Raw genomic sequence first — 7275 nt, 5'->3', positions numbered from 1 at the left:
CCTCCTCTTCGAGAGCATCCAAATGACTACTTCTCTCCACACATGCCCTCACTCCAGTCCTGTCTCATGGTCCAGCTGGTCCTGAAGCCCAGGACTCACCTTGGACCTGACTGCTTTCCAGGCATGTCTCATTCCTTCCTGCAGCGCAGGAAAGAGCTGAATTCAGGCTCCTGGATGGTCAGAGCCCTGCCAAAGGCGTCTTGTCAGCCACAAAGCCAACTGAAATGTCAGCTAGGTTAAAATCTGTCAGCATAAGGTCTGAATTGAAGGGGGAGACAGTGACAAGGACAACGCAACTCCTTTGGGGTGTGCCTGCTCCTTGGGCAGTGGGACTAAGAGCCTGAACATAGCATTGACTATGATTCCTAAGAGTGAGAGGCAGGTTGTGGGAGGAGGCCTGGGGATCTTTGTCTCCTTATCTGGTTGTGAATGGTGGCCTGGGCTGGGAATCAAAATGTTAGCCTGTGAGACAGCTGGGAGCAAGACTGCTTCTCTGCATAGGAGAATGAATTACCCTGTGTTGCCTTCAGCATGACCACAATGGGTGGGTGAGGAAGGGTCGCCATTAGCTGCTTGGGCCCCTCAACCTTGGAGAATGGCTAGCAGCATTCCCCGGTGGCCTTGCTTAGTTAGGCTTCCGCAGTGGTGCGGACTGGGAGGGTTAAATCCAGACCCTCTTTATCCCAAACAACATGTCAGGTAAACGCAAGCACAAATCTTGCCCAGCTGAGTTTGTCTCATAGCCTCTCTGTATTGCTTTGAGGAAAGGACAGTCCGAGTCATCACAGGAAGAAACATTAGGTGCATGTCGAAAACTAAGGCACCAAGCCTTTGTTGTCTAACTATGTTTAATTAGAAACCACTGGGTGTGTCCCGTGCTTTCCAGCATCTTCCCCTTTGACCCACTGCTCTTCCAGTGCCTGCTGAGCCCATGCACAACCCCACAGGATGCTCCCACTGAGCTCTGCAGGATCAGGGGCTCTGGGAACTGAGGAATCCCAAGAACTTGGCCGTGGACATATTTTCCTTGCCTCAGACATACATCCAAGTTACTGCAGTTTTGGAAGTCCCCATGAGTCAGCCAAGTGACATGAAGAGCCCATATGCATACTCATTTCCCAGAAACACTGGGCAACATGTCTCAGCTGGGGCCCACTTATGTGGGCTGTGCAAGGTTCCACTGTTGCAACCTAATGGCAGGATCAGAGCATGAATACAATTTCCAGTTTCTGCTGCCTTGCAGAGGTTCCTGAGATGTAAGGCTGAACTCATACTTTCTTTTAGAGCTCAGGCTCCCTATCAAAATGACCTCTTCTCCCACAGCAGGAAGCCCACTCTGTCTAAACAAGTGCTTGCTTGCTGGTCAGTACTAGCACATGCAGACCAGGCCCATAGATACCCCCTTTGGAAAAGGTTCCCCCCAGGTGTACTTTTGGATGCAAATGGTGTCATTGGCCCCTAGGTCCAGCAGACATGGGCTCTGCTACCTGCAGTTCCCTTGGGCACTAGCCAGCATTAAGTGATCACATAGCCGGGCACCAAGCAGCAGTAGAACCTCGAGCACGCTGTGCAGGCAGCCAGCATTGGGATGCCAGGTCTCACAGCACTCTTTCAGGGAGGCTCCCACCAACACTGTGACCATGAACAGAGCTCGTCCTATCTCAAAGGTCACTCATCATCTACATCTTGCTCTGCACATGAGCTGTGATTCCCTCATCTCCACATAGGAAGTCAGAAGAATAGTGAGTCTACAGTGATGTTTTGTCTATACCTCAGACTGCCTCACTCCAAGGGCAATTGCATCTCTCGTACCAGAATACATGAACACACCACTCAAACTCTGCTATCTGCAAATCACAGCAGCCGAAGCAGTCCCTCATGAACAGGCTAGTCTTCTCTTGCTCAACCTGGTCACCCTATGAGTCTAACTACTTAACCCTACTGGATGTACAATAGCCCAGACAATACTAGGAAACCCCCTTCCCAGGCCAGAAGACCTTTCTGCCAAAGAGAAAAGGGGGAAAGATGCACTACTGTGCATGTCTGGAGCAGACAGACCCCATATGAAACATTAAATCGGGGGCTAACAAATTGAGCCGGCAGTCAGTGCCAGTCATAAAATGGTGCACAAGGTAAAACCCCACCTGGGTTACAGGTATAAACATGCAAGTTGGTTGCCCTTACCTTGGACACCATTGCTTTCAGGGTAGACAGGATAAGCGTTAATGCAGCAAGCCTCCAACAGTACTGCCAAGGTGACTACCAACATCTGGGAAGGCATCTTCTCTCTTCTCCAAACTGTGACCAATTTCCCAGGAGCCTGTAAGTGATGGAGCGTGAAGAGGTTCTCTTTTATGCCCTCCAGCCTCATTCAGCTCTCTGTAATCAATATGCTGTCGTTAGATGCGTTGTCTTGTCTTCTGAGTTGGCCATTCATCCTAATGACAAGAGACAAACGGCCCTGCTCTCTCCCCTGTTCGATCTTCACTTGATCATACTTGACAAGGAGCTTTGAAAAATGCTTGGCTGGGATGTCAAAAAACACCACTGTTTACCAAGGCCTTGCTGTGCTGGGGGAGGAGTGGCTAAGGAAGACTGTACAGGCTAACCGTGCCCCTGGTAGGGTCTGGCCAAGGCTGAACAGGGATCAGAAGAGGACATGGGGGCTGATACCTGAAGCATACAGAGCCACGCTTTCTTTTCACATGACATTGCTCCCCAAAGGTCACCATATGTCTTCCACCCCTTTCCTTTCTGCTGGAAGGACCAGGGCAGTGATGAAGCTTTCCCTTCGAGGGCATCTCGAGTTGATGTGCACCAGGTGCCCCGTTCTCTAAAGACAGGATCAGGTAAGGTATAATGCTCCTCCTCAGCAGACAGCGGCAGCTGGAGCTTCCTTGCTAAGGTAGTGTTTGGCCTTGCTGATGTTCAGAGGAGCCTGTCTCTTTGTCTCACAAGCTGTCAGTAAAATTCCCCCTTCCAGAGGAGGACAAAACCAACACAGTGTCTGAGTTCTGACAGTCCCAGCCTCTTTAGATTGGGAACGTCTAGGCCAGTAAGTCACTGCACGTTGAAGGTACTCTTGCTGGCTTTCACACTAGCATGCACACTGTGCAATTTATAGACAGTGCTGGAATCTGGACATTTTCGATTTGGATTTAAAGGTTTTTTCCCTCTTGAGAAAAAGCAGCTGGCAGTGGGAGGACTTGCAGTCAATGTCTCAGTGCCACATCTCTTAGAGACAGGGCCCGAGAAATGGCTTTCCTCAGACAATAACACAGATGTGGTGTACACTCTTCTTAAAAGCTGTAGGTGCAGAGATAGACCCTCATTCATTCACTATAAAGACTTGATCAGGATGTATCGGCAGGGACTTAACTTTTTTTTTGTGTTCAGATTTCTCCAGTTCACGTCTGATTCTCCATTTTATTGACAAACTTCACTTTCAAATTACCATAATATCAGCAAACTCTAATTGCTTTTATTTAAATGACTTTGCCCAGGAGGCTTAATTTAAAGAAATGCAGCTGAAACTGGTCACCTTTTTGACCTCAGATAGGCCATCTTTGCTGTGACAGTATCTCTCACTGTCATTCATAGTGTCACACTTCCTGAGAGCAGTAAGGAAGAGTTTGACAGACACAAGAAGACATTTAAGCTCCCAGGAGCTACACATCAACCTTGCATCTTACTCATGGGGGTGAGGAGACAGAAAACTTCATTTGGTGCCCTTTCCTACCCCTACAAATGCTGGCGTTCAGCCTGGCCGGACAGTGCCTGCTTCGGAGGTGCCTTGAGGAAAGTCCCTTTGAAATCTTGATGGGAGATCCACATTTCTCCATCTCTTGTGTCCTCTGCTTTCATGAGGAGCAACACTGCTGAGTCTTTGCTGAGGAAGACTGTACAGGATGCTTGAGGGCCCAAACAGCTATTTCGTTGCTGACCACGACCCTGCTGACCATGAAAAGCTAACAGTGTCTGCAGTCCCAGTTACAGACGCTAATTTTTCATGAAGTAGCTTGAAGGCACATTAAACAAAGATCATTACTTCTGCCTGCACATCCCTATGTGTCAGACACACATCACAGTAGTAGATGGATGAGGCAAAATGGTCATCCATCCTGACTGAGTACACAAGTAAGCTGGGATCTTTCTCCTGACAAAATCCATATCTAGGCTGTTTTTCGTCTGTTCGCATTCCCTGAATGTCAGGTTTCACGCAATACAATGAAAAAGCCTTGAAGAAGGCTCATCAGTTCTGCTGTCAGGACAGGACAAAGGGACATGGGCAGGAAGTACGAACCAGAGAGGGTCATCACAGGGAGAAGGCAGCAGAATCCAGACTGGGATGTAAGCTCAGTGCAACAGGTACCACATTTGTGATCTCAAAAGAATCTCAGCCTAGAAGAATTTGGGGGGGGGGGGGTCATAGCCCTTCTTTGCAGGCCAGTTACACTCCATTTTACACCAGTTAGGCTGTGACTGAACCTGCATGACCCTAGCAGACCTTTCTGGAGGCTCTGCTCAAGCTGAGATTACCAAAGGGGCTGCAGTCTGAGACCGATGGCACTGGCAATGGTCCAGGGCAAATCAAGAGGAGAGGACAGCACCGCATGCTGGAGGATCATCATTGCTATGGCAGGGAAGCACCAGGTAGGTTGCTGCAGAGACATCACATTGTGCCTCAGTTTCCTCAGCTGCATGTTAGGGCTACCATTTTACTTCCATGCAGGGTTGCAGAGAAGCTTTCTTGGCTTTACCTTGATATAGCAGGGAGAAAGCACTAATTGTATGGTTTGTGTGGGACAGCCAAGGCACAACTAGGGCATTACCTGCAATCTGAGCTATCATCCTGACTGTATTAAGGCTAAATACAAACATTATCATTTTTATAAATAGTGAAGGAATATGAGTTACTGAAAATTAACTCCTAAAAGACTTTTCAGTGAGGCACTTTGCTAACCTGTACTGATCTCAGGGAGATCAGTAACTGGTAAGATGGTACACATGCTGGATTACCTTCCAGCCCACTGGAGGGACGATAGCTGGGCCACAAAGCAGTAAGTCACACTAATCTTCCAGACTAAAAATACATGTGGAAAAGAGACAAGGACCTTGGTGCACAGGCACCCTGGCAGCCATCCTGAACCCTGGTGGTGCCATTGACCCAGAATTAATGTAGATGCAATTGGATGAATATACAGACAGTTGAATGAGCTGCCCCAAATGCATGGGTACATCAGCAGACTACCTGGAAAGCCACCACAGCCATCGTCTGAACTACAGAAGAGCTGAGGGATAGTTTTTTGGAGCTGCTTTTCCCCGATACAATCTCTTCTGTCTCTCACCATCTCACTCACCCTCTTGGAGGCGGGTAGTTGGTGTGAGCACAGAGAGCACCACTGTCCTACGGGCTGCAGGAGGCAGTCACACTCCACTCCTAGCAATAAAAGTCAACAACTTGGTTCTTTGGTGTCTGATCAGCAACTACAAAAATGTCTGTCTTTCCCAAGCAGCTGGCTGTGAACCGATAGCTTTGGCTGCAGGATCAGCAGCCTGGAAAGGCGGAGGCTGCAAGGGATGGAGATATGTGGTTGGTGTTTTTGTCATATGGTTGACCAGCAGACTCTGGCAAGTCCTGGAGAATCCCAGGTTGGGCTCATATTGTCAAGAAACGAGTGTTTAAAGGCTCACAAATGTTTCACCACCATGTTGCAGCATTTTTGATCCCCAGGATCATTTGGCTGAAGGACCATGGAGACCACTTGTCTCAGGGCAGACCTGCTAGTCCAGAAAGTCGAGGAGCCATACATGAGCTGTGTGCGGAAACGACCTCTGTGAACTAATGTGTATATCATGCGGGACTGTACGCATGCAGCCTCGGAGGGCAGCTCTATCTGTGCTGTGTATCACTCGGGGCATGAGCTGCCTCAGTGGGCTGAAAGCTACAAAACAGTGTGCCCAAAGCAGTGCAAGGAGAGTTCAGCAGCCATTGAGCCAAGCCAGTCAGTTCTGCGTCTGTTCCTCATCTACAGGCCCAGAAAACCTCTGGCATTGCAGAAGATGAATCCCTGTACCAGGAATGTGAGGAGCACCAGGCCCAGGCCACATTTCATAGATCCTGCCCAGGCATTCTACTGGGAGGAGCAGAGGTGAACGGAGCAGCAACTTTGATCCAAAGCAGGGACATTGGTCCAGCAGAGCAATGGGACTTGGTAACAGAGCTGGGCAACTCCTGGCTCTGTCTCCTCAGGTTCAGCAGAGCTGACCTGAACATCCAAGCCATGGCATGTCTTGAGGGCACAGACACTTGCCACAAGTCCCCAAACCAGCGTACTCCCGAATCATCACGTGGAGCAGAAATAGCTCAGGTTTGCAACAAACCCAATCACAGGTCTCTGTAAAAAACATTATTAACACTGGTCCCACTCTTATGCGCTTGTACCTGCTCCATGGGCTGGTGGCACCCTGCCTCCGGGGGTGCCTGCTGCATTTTCCCACCACAGGCCCCACATTGCCAAACCTGGACCCTTCTCCGTGTCCCTCTTCATCCAGCTGGAGGGGTGCAGAACTGGCCAGTGCATGCTCCTGCTGGAGCTCACACTCTTGCTTTCATGTCCCTTTCCACACTTGGCATAGCAGGGGCACTTCAGGTACCCACTGAGCCTGTCCAGTTGTTCTGCTGCAAACCCAGCAGAGTCCTCCCAGGCCAACAAACTGCAGAGAAGGATGGTGGGGCTGCACTGCAGCAGAAAATGCCTTTCCTGACACAGCCCTATTGCCATTCTCCATTGTGCAAGAGCCCTACCAGCCCTCTGCAAAGCCCCCGGGCCAGGCTTAGCCTGGCCAGTACTTGGGGAGCTCTGAGCACAAGAGTGGAGATGGTAAGCCTGCAAGAGATCCACTGCCCATATAGTCATGCCAAGATGCAAAGACCCCAGAGAATTTGGGGGCATTTATCTGGGCCAAGCACCCATCTAAGGCCAGAGCTTGCTGCAGGGAGATGGGGAGTGCACACAGCACAGTCAAAATGGTTTATAGGCCGCACAGGCAACGCTAAGGAGGGGCAGCGGGCATTGTCCACAACATACCTGTTAAGCAAGGAACCTCTGGTGGGAGAATACATGCAGGGGTCTATTGCCACCAACCTCTCCAAGAAAACCTTGCCAGATACCTGAGCACATGCAGGACAGCACTTGGGGATGACTGTAAGGATCTGGGATGGCTGCAAGGCCAGGGAACCAGCCTCCTGCAAACCCTAGCAGACCACAAGCT

This window comes from Struthio camelus, chromosome 11, assembly GCF_040807025.1.
Source record: "Struthio camelus isolate bStrCam1 chromosome 11, bStrCam1.hap1, whole genome shotgun sequence".
Classification (NCBI taxonomy): domain Eukaryota; kingdom Metazoa; phylum Chordata; class Aves; order Struthioniformes; family Struthionidae; genus Struthio; species Struthio camelus.
Note: the sequence above shows the minus strand (reverse complement) of the source record.